Source organism: Tamandua tetradactyla, chromosome 2, assembly GCF_023851605.1.
Source record: "Tamandua tetradactyla isolate mTamTet1 chromosome 2, mTamTet1.pri, whole genome shotgun sequence".
Taxonomy (NCBI): Eukaryota; Metazoa; Chordata; class Mammalia; order Pilosa; family Myrmecophagidae; genus Tamandua; species Tamandua tetradactyla.
The window spans coordinates 22,158,750-22,170,340 of NC_135328.1; positions in this window are offsets into that span (position 1 = coordinate 22,158,750).

Consider the following 11,591-nt stretch of genomic DNA (forward strand, 5'->3'; position numbering starts at 1 on the left):
ATGTACATACACATTAGTTCATATAGTAAAACATATGTACATCATATGTACATGTACGTGTGTAGAGATAGATGATAGATGACAAATGATAGCCAGCTGATATAGCTAGCTAGGTAGGCAGGTAGGTAGATGAGGTATTACTTAAATCCACATTGTAGACAGGAAGAAACTGAGGTCTAATGATTTGATTGCTTGCCCAAAGACACAAAGCTATTTTAGTTAAGGGAAGTAGCCCTAACTCAATTCAGTGATCTTAAGCCACTCACTCACTTTTCCATTATAGTTGTCTTTATCAATCATCTACTATCTTTCACTCCCTGTTGTTTTATTTTCCTTGGAGCTCAAGCAAATCGCATACAATGGGCTGGCTTAAACAATGGAAATTTAATGCCTCACAATTTTGAGGCCAGGAAAAAGCCCAAATCAAGGCAGTTCTTTCTCCCTGAAATTGTGGCATTCTGGGGCTGGCTGCCAGTAATCCTTGTTCCTGGACTCCTCTGTCATATGGCAAGGCACACGGCAGCCTCTCCTGGCCTCTCCCTTTTCTTCCAGGCTCCACTGACCTTCAGCTTCGTGCCGTGGCTTTCTCTTCATCTGTTTGGATTTCACTCTGCTTATAAAGGACTCCAATAACAGGATTAAGACCCATCCTGATTGAAGGGGGCCACATCTTAACTGAAGTAACCTCATCAAAAGTTCTTGTTTAACAGTGGGTTCATACCCACAGCAATAGATGAACTTTAAGAAAATGTTTTTTGTGGGTACATACAGTTTCTAAAACACCACATCTCTGACGAACACATTCAGAAGCATCATGCTGTTTCACCTTCAGAACAAATGACTAAGGTTGGTTTAATTATGCCCATGTTATCAATGAGAAAAATGAGTTTCAGAGAGATTATATCCTAACAAGCGGCAGAGCTGAGAGCTAAACTATAGGTCTAACTGCTCATGCTTTGTGTTTATGTAGCTTATCATGCTTGACTGAGCTTTTCAAATCAAACTCAAATACACTCACCATTCTTAATCTCTTAGTCTTCTCTGCTACTTTCTCATTTAAAACCCAGAATACTAATATAATAATGTAGGAAGGGGGTGTTATGGGTCACTTTTATTTATTTACGAGGGTAAAAGCCAATGCGTCTTCCTCAAGTTCACCCTGAATTGTCCTTTTGATGCAAATAGTCCTCATCTCAGCCAGCTGGGAGGAGTAGGGGGACTGATTTTCTATATACATACTTCAGTTCACACAATATCTCTATGGCATGCGGGTCAGCCAGAACCCAGAGGCCCAGCGCCACTTTTCATCTCTGTCCTTGACTCTCTGGTGCTCTTTGGGATGGCACGCCTTGAGGTAAATTTCATCTGTCAAATGAGAAGCATGTAAGGGGAAATCAAGTGTCTGAAAGTACTTGAGAGTGTGTAATTCTCAGCTGTGACTATTAAAAACCATTATTCAGCTTCATATTTTTCTATTCTGCATGCATTAGCAGATGTGTGTTTATCAATTCCCACAGCTATTCCTTAGGAAAGGCCCTCCATCAGTGCTCACTGCAACAATTAGAGCTGCCTCCTAATGGGTCTCCTTGCCTCTGTGCTCTCTCCAGATCATATCCACATTGCTACTATTATTCTAAGACACGGATGTATTCTTGTACTTTCTCTATCTAAAATTCTCCGTTGTTTTTCTGTTGTGTAAAGGATAAAGTCCAAATTGCTTAACCTTGCACATAAGGACACTATAACCCAAATCTATCCCTCTGTCCTTTTGTCCTGAAAAATTAAACATAGAAGCATAAACACCCATACATATAGACCACACACAAGGCCCTACCACATATGCCCTTACAACTGCATTCATTCTCTCCTACCAGTAGATTTATCCTGGCAAATACATACTCTTCACAACCCTTATTCCAGTGCCTTCCATATAGTAGATATGTAATAGACATTTTCGCTACTTGATTTGGTAGCGTTGAACTATATGATCTTTGATTAGTCACAACTTCTCTTCAAGTCAGTTTTCACCTCAGTTAAATGAAATTGATTTACTCACTTTTCAAATCCCTGATCTGTTCTATAAAATAACTCACTGCCTATGGTGGATTTTGAATTGTTTTTTGGACTATGATGTAATTTGTACTCAGCAACACTTTGCCAAAGAATCTCTAGCTTTCTTTCAATTTCCTTCTATGCAATGACTTTTTTGTTGATTCAATTCATGTAAATAGTCACTTTAAAGTGACTATTAAGCTACTGGAAGTATTTACAGCTAAGTACTGATTTGATCACATTATGAAGTGATCCAAAGTGCAATTTTAAGGTGTTGTTTGGAACCGCGGTCATGTGCAGTTCTGTCTCACTGACATATAGTTTATTAATGTGACTTATAAAGTATCCCAGTATAGGCAGCTTCAACAGTGTCAGTAATGTTTTATTCTAAAGCTACTTAGTGGGCTGACAGGCAATGTTTTAAATACCAGCCTTCATAAAAAACAGATATGTTGCAAAAATTATTTTTTATAAATAAAACATTATGTAAAACCATATTTTGAAATATGAAGATTCTGCACACACATTTATTTATCATAAACACTTTAACATCAATATGGAGTCTGGATAAAAAAAACAAGCAAGGAACAGATGCTACAGCCTAATGCTCATGTAAGGCAGTGATCAATCACTTCCCTACTTAAACACTTGATACTTTCTTCATCTCTACTGCAGCAGAGTCTTGGCTTGTTTTCAACGTGATCTAAGGACCCATGGTTCAGTGATACCTGCAGACCATCCATTCCTCAGTCAGGGCAGGTCTTTACCCTTCTTCAAGCTGACTTCTTAGCCTGCAGTGTTCTTTGCCCCACTGGTGCTTAGAGAATTCTTACTTCCCATGCTCAATTCCAAGGACACCTCCTCTTTAAAGATTTACTTGATATTTTCTCAACTGACAAGCTGTACGAAGTGAGCAAACACTTTCTTTGTGCCCTCATACAAATTCCAAATTTCTATCGTAGCACAAACAATACTTATTTTGTCCCTTTTAACTCACACGTCTGAGTCCACTGACCCCTCCCCCTGTCCTGAGAATGAGAGCCCTTCCAAGGCCAGCACCAGCCTGACTCAGAGACAGTGCTCAGTGAGTGCTGCATGGGTGGACAGAGGATGAGTGACACAGAGCAACGTTTTAGTTATCAATTCAGTGGGATCATCCCTAGTAAGATCCATCGTGAGAAAATAGTGATTGAAGGAGGGTCCCATAAAATCCAATGGGATCCAATCCAGCCACTCCTCTGTATTAGAACCTAAAAACTTATGCCCAGGCTGGATAAAGCCAGACAAAATTCTAAGCGACTCCCTTGGTGAGATAATCACTTATGTGTTAATGTTAACATCTTTCTGTAGTGTCTCAAAGTGATAATTGCTACTTGATAGAAATTCAGTATCTCAGACCCCATCCTGATTCAGAATCTGCATTTAATAATATCCTCCAATGATTGACATGCAGATTATTTTGAGAAACACTTTTCTAAAATAGCAGCTGTAAGACTCAACTCCAGCTAGAAATTATGATTTTACCCAAATTTTTAAAATTAAAGTCTGCTATCATGTACTGGTCAACAATGGTGACTATAATAAACTAAGATGATTTTAGGTCAAATGATGAATTGACCTTGATGATAGTAGGGCAAATGGAACCAATTAATGAATTTAAGTAGTTGCTCCTTATTTATAACCACTGGGTTTAGATCTCTTTAGAAATCTATATAAATAAATGTTTACAAACACAATATGATTTTTATATTATTTGTGTAAAAAATGAATGACTGATTCCATATATGGAACATACATTAATGCAAATGCTGAAAACAATGCCTGGCATATAGTTATTGCTATACAAATGTTTGCTGTTATTTATTTTCATCATCATTATTATTAAAGGCTCAGCATATGAGAGAATACCAATTGGTCTGCATGCAGAACTGACCCAACACATGAATTGATGATTCAGAGATTAGAGGAGGGTAAATGGGCAATTGTGATGCCATGAGCATACTTGGGACTTAGTGCATGAACAATCAGGAAACAGGAGACCTTTGGGAGGCCAGGCATCCTTAGAAGGGACAGGACAGCAGGGAAGGGGAGAGAACCACCCATCACTGATCACCTACAAGGCACCAGTGACAGTGTCAGTGGCCTTCAAATATATTAGCTGATTTCTCCACAGCTAATTTAATCAATAATACTGATAAAGTCTGTATTATTCATACCCTATACAGATGAGATACAGAGAAACTAAAATAGTTATTTGAGATTAAAAAAATTTGAAAAGTGAACACAGGTTTCATTAGAATTTTAAATTCTATACTTCATATTACCTAGAATAAACCCATTAGTTTATCTAGCCAGTGGGAAATGGGCTAATTCTTTTCCACATGTCCTAAGTCCTTTTAATGATGATGGTGATATGGCTAAGTCCTGTCTAGTCCTTACTGTGTGCCAACACTATTCTAAACGTATTACTTGTGTTACATCTTTAAAGCTTACCAAGAACCCCATAATGTGACTATATTATTATTACCAGGATCCCTGTTTTACAGATGAAGAAACTGATGCACAGAAGATTTAAGGAACTTGCCCCAAGGTTACACAGGAAGTAATGGCAGACCTGGGCTGTAACACCAGTAGGATGGAATCAATCAAGAGTTCTTAACCATCACAGTGTACTGCCTCCTGTTACAACAACAACATGTAAGAAGGGGGGGCAATTAATTCATAGTTTTGAGCCTGTTGTGTATGAGAGCACTTACTCCCATATTTAATCCTCACCACCATGATGTAAAGTTGGAAGCAGTTTTGATGTGAGAATTTAAAAATTGGAGCCCAAAGTTCAATATGGCTTATATGAACGGGAGAAATGAAAGGTCCTGAAAATGACCATGTTTCGGTTAGATTAGAAATTCAGAAAAAAAGTGAAGTCCTCAATCAGGGGTGAGCAAACTTTTTCTATAGAGGATCCAATAGTACATATTTTGGTTTGTGGAAATACAGTTTCTGGAGTAACTAAGCATCTCTGCCATTATAAAGACAATACCTAAATGAATGAGTATTGGCTTGTACCTATAAAATCTTTTTTACAAAAGCAGATGGTGGGTCAGATTTGGCCTGTGGGCCACAGTTTTCAACCCCTCTCTCTTTCTTTTTTTTTTTTTTTTTGTAATATTTTTAGTAAGATATCTTCATGCACTATGCAATCCATTTGAAGTATACAATCAATGGCTCACAATATCATCACATAGTTGTGTAATCATCACCATGACTGTCTCAGCCACTGAAACTTTATTTTGTCACATTTCTCCCTTCCTCCTTTTGGTCAAGAAGGCTTTTTCAATCCCAAGATGCCAGGTCACAGCTCATCCCTGGGAGACATATCCCATGCTTCAAGGGAAATTTATACCCTAGGAGTCATGCCCCATGTAGAGCAGTGAGTTCATCTGCTGAGTTGGCTTTGAGAGAGAGGCCACATCTTAGCAACACAAGAGGTTCTCTGGAGAGTGACTCTTAGGCATAATTATAAGTAGGCTTAGCTTCTTCTTTGCACGGATAAGTTTCATAGGGGCGAGCCCCAAAATCAATGGCTCAACCTATTGAATTAGTTGTCCCCATTGCTTGTGAGAAGTTATCAGGAATTCCCCAGATGGAGAAGTTGAATATTTCCTCCTTTCTCCTCAGTCCCCCAAGGAGACTTTGCAAATACTTTTTAATTTTCTGCCCAAATTACTTTGAGATGTATCAGGCCATCACACTAACCTATGCAAGCTAACAAGATCTCATTCCTTATTCAAGATTCCATGTAATTACAATGTTCGAATAAAGTGACCATACAAGTTAAATTAGATAGTGTGTTACCAAAAATATAAATTTTGCACCAAATAAACATCTCTTCCTTTCAGACCTCTGCTCTTGATGTTCAGGCAATTGAAGTTCAGCACTTCAAATGGATTGCATAGTGCATGAAGATATCTTACTAAAAATATTACAAAAAAAAAACAAAAGAGAGAGAGGGGTTGAAAACTGTGGCCCACAGGCCAAATTTGACCCACCATCTGCTTTTGTAACAGATCATCAAGATCTGACCCATCATCTGCTCTTCCCTTTTGGTGGATACAAGGTAATTCAGTTCATGAGAAAGGGCACTATTTAGGATTTTATGTCTTAAGAATCATAGTCACATTGATGAAATTTAGAAGGCTGTTAAACTACAGAATATTAGAACTATAAAGGGCTGACTCTGCCAAAATTTTTTTTTAAATTTTGTTAAGATGTATAACATAAAATTTAACATCCTAATCATTTCAAGCAATGATTCAGTGGTATTAATTACTTTTCCATCACCCAAAACAGAAACTATATACCGAGTAAACAAGTGCTGAAGACACTGATCAAATTAGAGATTGTACACTGGCACCTTGCTTAATATTAACTTACTTTAGTAATCAATATCCCATTAATTGCTAATACAAAGTGATGCCCAACTTGGCATGCCCCCTCCCCCTAAATTTCAAGGTATCATGCAAATCATTATTGTGCTGCAATTATGTTGCCAGATAAGGGTTGGTTACATACAGTGATTAACATACAGATGATCCATTGGGCAAACAGGAATCATGACATTTCAAAATTGGTAAAGAAAAATTAGCCACCATCTATAGTCTGGCAGCACTGTGAACATAATTAGGTGGTGATGAAGACAGTTGCTAGGTAGATGGGGAAAGCTGCTTACACATCAGACCTCCTCAGGCATAAAGCGAGTTCATATGCTTTCTTGTTAATGTTTGTTGTTAATGTTTCCTTCCTTGCACAAAACATTTTAAGGAATGTGGATGCTTCTCTCTATGACATACATTATTGGTAAATCATGAACCATTATAACCAGCAATAATACCCTAGAGAAGATCTTAGAATTGCGGAAAAAAAAAGCTAAAGAATATTTTTCTGCAAAAAAGAGCTACCAAAGTGAGGTGTCAGATTGAGATCACAGATTGTGTCCCTCAGTTTTCCCTTTCTACTTCTCATCCTACCACCAGGCATTTAGTCTATCTTCTTAATGAAAAATTATGGGCATTTTGCCTGGAAAGATATATTGCATTCACATCTGGCGGTGATTTAATCTTGATTAGTGCTGTCGGAAGGCTTGTCGGGTAGGTTAGTGACTGGTCATGTATTTCAGAGCCTGGCTATTAAATCCGCTGGGAATTAACATGTTAAATCCATAATCATGTTTTATTGCCTGTTTAATCCTGGGTTAACTGCAAAATGAAGTTGATTCATTTTTCACATGTTCACCAAAGTGAAGTCATATTTTTCCCTTAACTAGCAATTAACCTTTATGGCTTTATTAACTGCTTTATTAAATTTAAATGAAATGTTTATTGGAAAGAGTTCATGGGAAGTGTAAACCACATTGACAGTGTGGCCCTGGCAATGCCCTGTTCCCTGGAATTTTTCTATTAAAGAGGTCCATACTATAAGTAGTACATTTTTTATCACATGATACCAGTGCTTGTAACTGAATAGGCTACATAGTATAATAAAAGCAGTAAGGGCTTGAGAGTTAGGTAGGTCTTGATTCAAATTCATAGCTAATTGATTACTAGCTGTATGCCCTGGAAAAGTTACCTAATATCTGTGAACCTCAGTACATCTATAGCAATATCTTTATATATATCCATATCTCTACCCATATCCATATCTAAATCTATACATCTACATCTATCTATCTATAGCTCATGTGAATACCTAGAATTTGGGGAATACAGGAAGTGAGTGAGTTAGTGGGGAAGATCTGAAGGGGGTCAATTTTCCAGAGATAGTTTTTATCAGTGTCTCATTTTGGTTGAGGCAGGAAGCTTGTGGGGCAGCGCCCATAGAGGAGAAAGAAAACCAAAAGTTACAGGGTTATTTCTGTTCCTAACTTCTCCCCACCTTCTCCAACCCCATGGATTAGTTATGAGTCCTATAGAAGGAGAATGTATGGCCTAAACTGCTGCTATTTTTTGTTGAGTGTGCCAAGGACTGCCACAGCCTAAATAGTCACTTTGTGCAAATTAGAAAAATTTGCGCAACTCCTTGGGGGCAGAGACAACCCTGTGGACACATGTCTTAGCACGCAGAGGGTAGAAATGCATTTGCCTAAAAAAGGGGCTTCTTCCAGGAGGATGTAGCCCCGCAGTGGGTCTCAGGGCTCTGTGAGCAGACAAGGTGGGTGTTAGCTCCCCTAGAATAAACGTGAACAGAGATACACTTCTAACCTGCTGAAGCCATCCTGTGCTGGATCTTCTTGTTATATCAGCTTAGCCTGTATTCTAACTAATATGGGACTTTTAGTTGAAGGAGTTGATTTTAGGAGGGACTCTGATATCTAGTGACACAGGCAACCCTGCCTTAGGGCTCAGGTGAAAAGTTTTGATTAAAGACAGAGAGAAGCACATGGCAGCACTTTGGCATGTATGTCAGTGCCCTGAAAAGCTGCGGCAGAGCAGCTATGGAGACTGTGATGCATGATAGGAGATGGCAGATGCCCAAAAATGCAGCAATGCAGGGGTGCCGCCCCACCAAGCTGGATTTATCTGTTAGCACACAGGAGACATTCTTTTTGACTCCCCGCTACCTTTGGGTGGGAGGGCTAGTGCAGGTGGCTAAGATTCAGTGTGAGCAAATGATGGCAACATCAAACTTTAGATTATTATTGTTACTCTGACTCCACCTGTACGCACAGGCTTGAATCGATCAGTGTCCAATCAGGAAAATAGAAGTTACTCTATGTATTTCAAACGAAGGGAATTTATCTATAAAGCATTTGAAAAGTTAAGGGAGAAAAAGGGAGCATGAGGTACTACCGAGATTAGAAAATGCAGGAAGTTTCTACGGCAGTAGGATATAAAAGAGATGACACTAAGAAACCCAGCCGGTGGTGGTGACCGAGATATTGCAACTGCTTCTCTTAGAACTGTCTGCACCCCTGGAGCCTGGAAATCCTGGCAGACATCGCCCGAGACCCACTACTACTCCCTCCAGAAATTCCTATCCTGGAGTTTATAGCCTCCTGCTCCTGCAGGAAGCAGGGAGAGATCCACACAGACGGTGAGAAAGTGAGGTGGAATATGGCATGTATTTCATCGATGCAGCTCTCCCGTTCCTGTGGAGAAGTTACAGGTGAGAGAGGCTGGAGGCGAGGAGATGAGATCTGAGGTGTGAGCTGTCCCGCGGGCTCTGGAGCAATGCTGGGCAGATGGTGAACCCCCAACTCGTGGATGATGATCTAGAACTTGAACAAGAGACATTCTGTTTCTTTAGCATCTAGTATCAAGTTCTACCTTCCTTCTCAACACACAACTGTAATTTCATGGCACATAAGCAACTCTTTAAGCACTTAATAACATCATTCGGTACCTGACATAATATCCTTTGCTTTACATTTTGCAAATTTTTCATACATGATGAAGTTTGCTCCATAGCAAATTGTGAACACTGAAAATTATGCATAAACCTGAAAGCCGAAGGAGTAATAGCAGCATGTCAAAATTTCCCTTGCTTTTGGTTAAGGTTAAATAAAATTTGCTGGCCTTCAGAGATGGATCCTTAAGGCTTATCACTGAATAATAGCAACAAGTGAGCAATAAACATAGTCAAAGAAATATTAAAAAAATAAGCTAATATTTTTGTTGCAACATTGACACTTACATACTACTTTTTCAAATCTTTATTGCCCAATTAGTCATTCTAGCTCACATGTTGATGTTTGAGGTACACAAAATTTATCTCCACTCTGACCACTGACCCCTCTCCCCAACTCCCAGCTCATACAAATGAACTATGGAATTCTGTTTATAAGGATTGTAATGAATATTTAATGATATATGAGAGCAGGCCCACAAGATCTGGTGACCCTTCTGCAGTCTCCTCAGTCAAATGATGGAGACTCATTTGTCATATTAATTCAAAGTGATGCCTCTTGCCACCTGTTAGGTTTTCCTTGGGTCAGTATCGCTGACAAATGGCTATCTCTCAGTACCACCGGGTGATAATTCTTAATGCATCTTAGACTTAAAAGAAATTATTTTTTTTATTCTTGGTGCACGTGCAATCCAGAAGAAGTCATGCCAAGGTATATTTCTAAGTTTTTTTGAGTGCACATCCTGTGCTTGATAGAAAATATCCGAACTGTGTAAGATAATGACAATAGCTACCATTCTTTGGCGTTCTGAAAGCCTGGCACTGGACAGAACATTTTACACAAGTTATTTCAGTTAGTTCTCTCAACCATGCTAAAAGGTAAGTATTTTCATGCTTGTGTTATGAATAAGAAGACAGAGGAAGGGAAATTTTAACCAATTTCAAAGAAACACTGAGTGAAAGAGCTGGTATTCAAACTTAGTTCTGTCTGATTGTAGCACCTGTGCTAACTACCGACCATAATCTTAGACAATATCTTTAGGGGATAAAATGAGGATCAACATAGCTATATTATCCTCACTATCTTTCCCATCCATTCCTCTATCTTTACACACAAGCTTTAAATAGACCTGTCTTGCCTAAGCAAATGCACAGTCAGTGGAGCATCAGCCTCTAGCAGCAGAGATGAGCATGTCATTTTGGCATTTTCCATGTCTCTCTAGCCTGACCCCATGGATCTCTCCCTCACCTCTGCACATGTCCTCTAGCCCCTTGACCCTGCAACAATCCCTGGGCACCAGAGCAGCCCTCGCTGGGAGAGAGATTGGGCAATGAGGCTGCAAGGCCACTTGTCCCCTTGTCCATTTCTGTGTCCCAGATTATTGCCTTAAGGTCCCTCTTTCCCTTATTCCACCCACCCAAGGATTCTCAGCTTTCGTTTTTTACCTCTGTTATGCTACTATGACCTGCGTTACCCTACTGAATGAGTCTCTCAAGCTCCCCTCTTTCCATGCTACCTGCAAATATAGACCACCAGGCCTTTTATGTGTGCATTTTAGAGTTTTCAGCCACTGTGAAAACCCAGGCAGGGAAAAGTAAATATAAAAGGACAGAGACAGAAGTTTAAAAAGCACTTTGCTGCTGACCCCATAAGACTTCATAATACTTCATGCTCCCGTTGAGTTGAGAATCATTCACCTTAGGCTTTCTGGTGATGCTCAGCCCTGATTAAATAGTTGACGACTCTCCACTGTCAGCATGAGGAAGTCCAAACATGGGGCTAAAGCCCTGCGATGTTTTCTACTGGCCTATGTGACCACAGCTCTGATGACGCTCATTTACTTATCTTGCACTCCAGCCTCAGAACTCCTGCAGCTCATGGAATGACTTCTTCTCTTCCCAGACCAGAGCAATGCCACTGACCTTCAAAAATCAGCTCCAATTTCATTCCCCTTTGAAACCTTCCCTGAATCCCTTGGCCACTGTGAATGGCTCTTTCCCTTGTGCTCTGCCTGATAATACTTTGTGTCTGAACCTCTTATAAGCCCTTGCCTCACTGCATTGCAATTACATTTCTGTGCCGTGTCTCCTGCTTGAATGAGATGTTCTTAATGGCCATATTTTGTTAACCCTTGGGT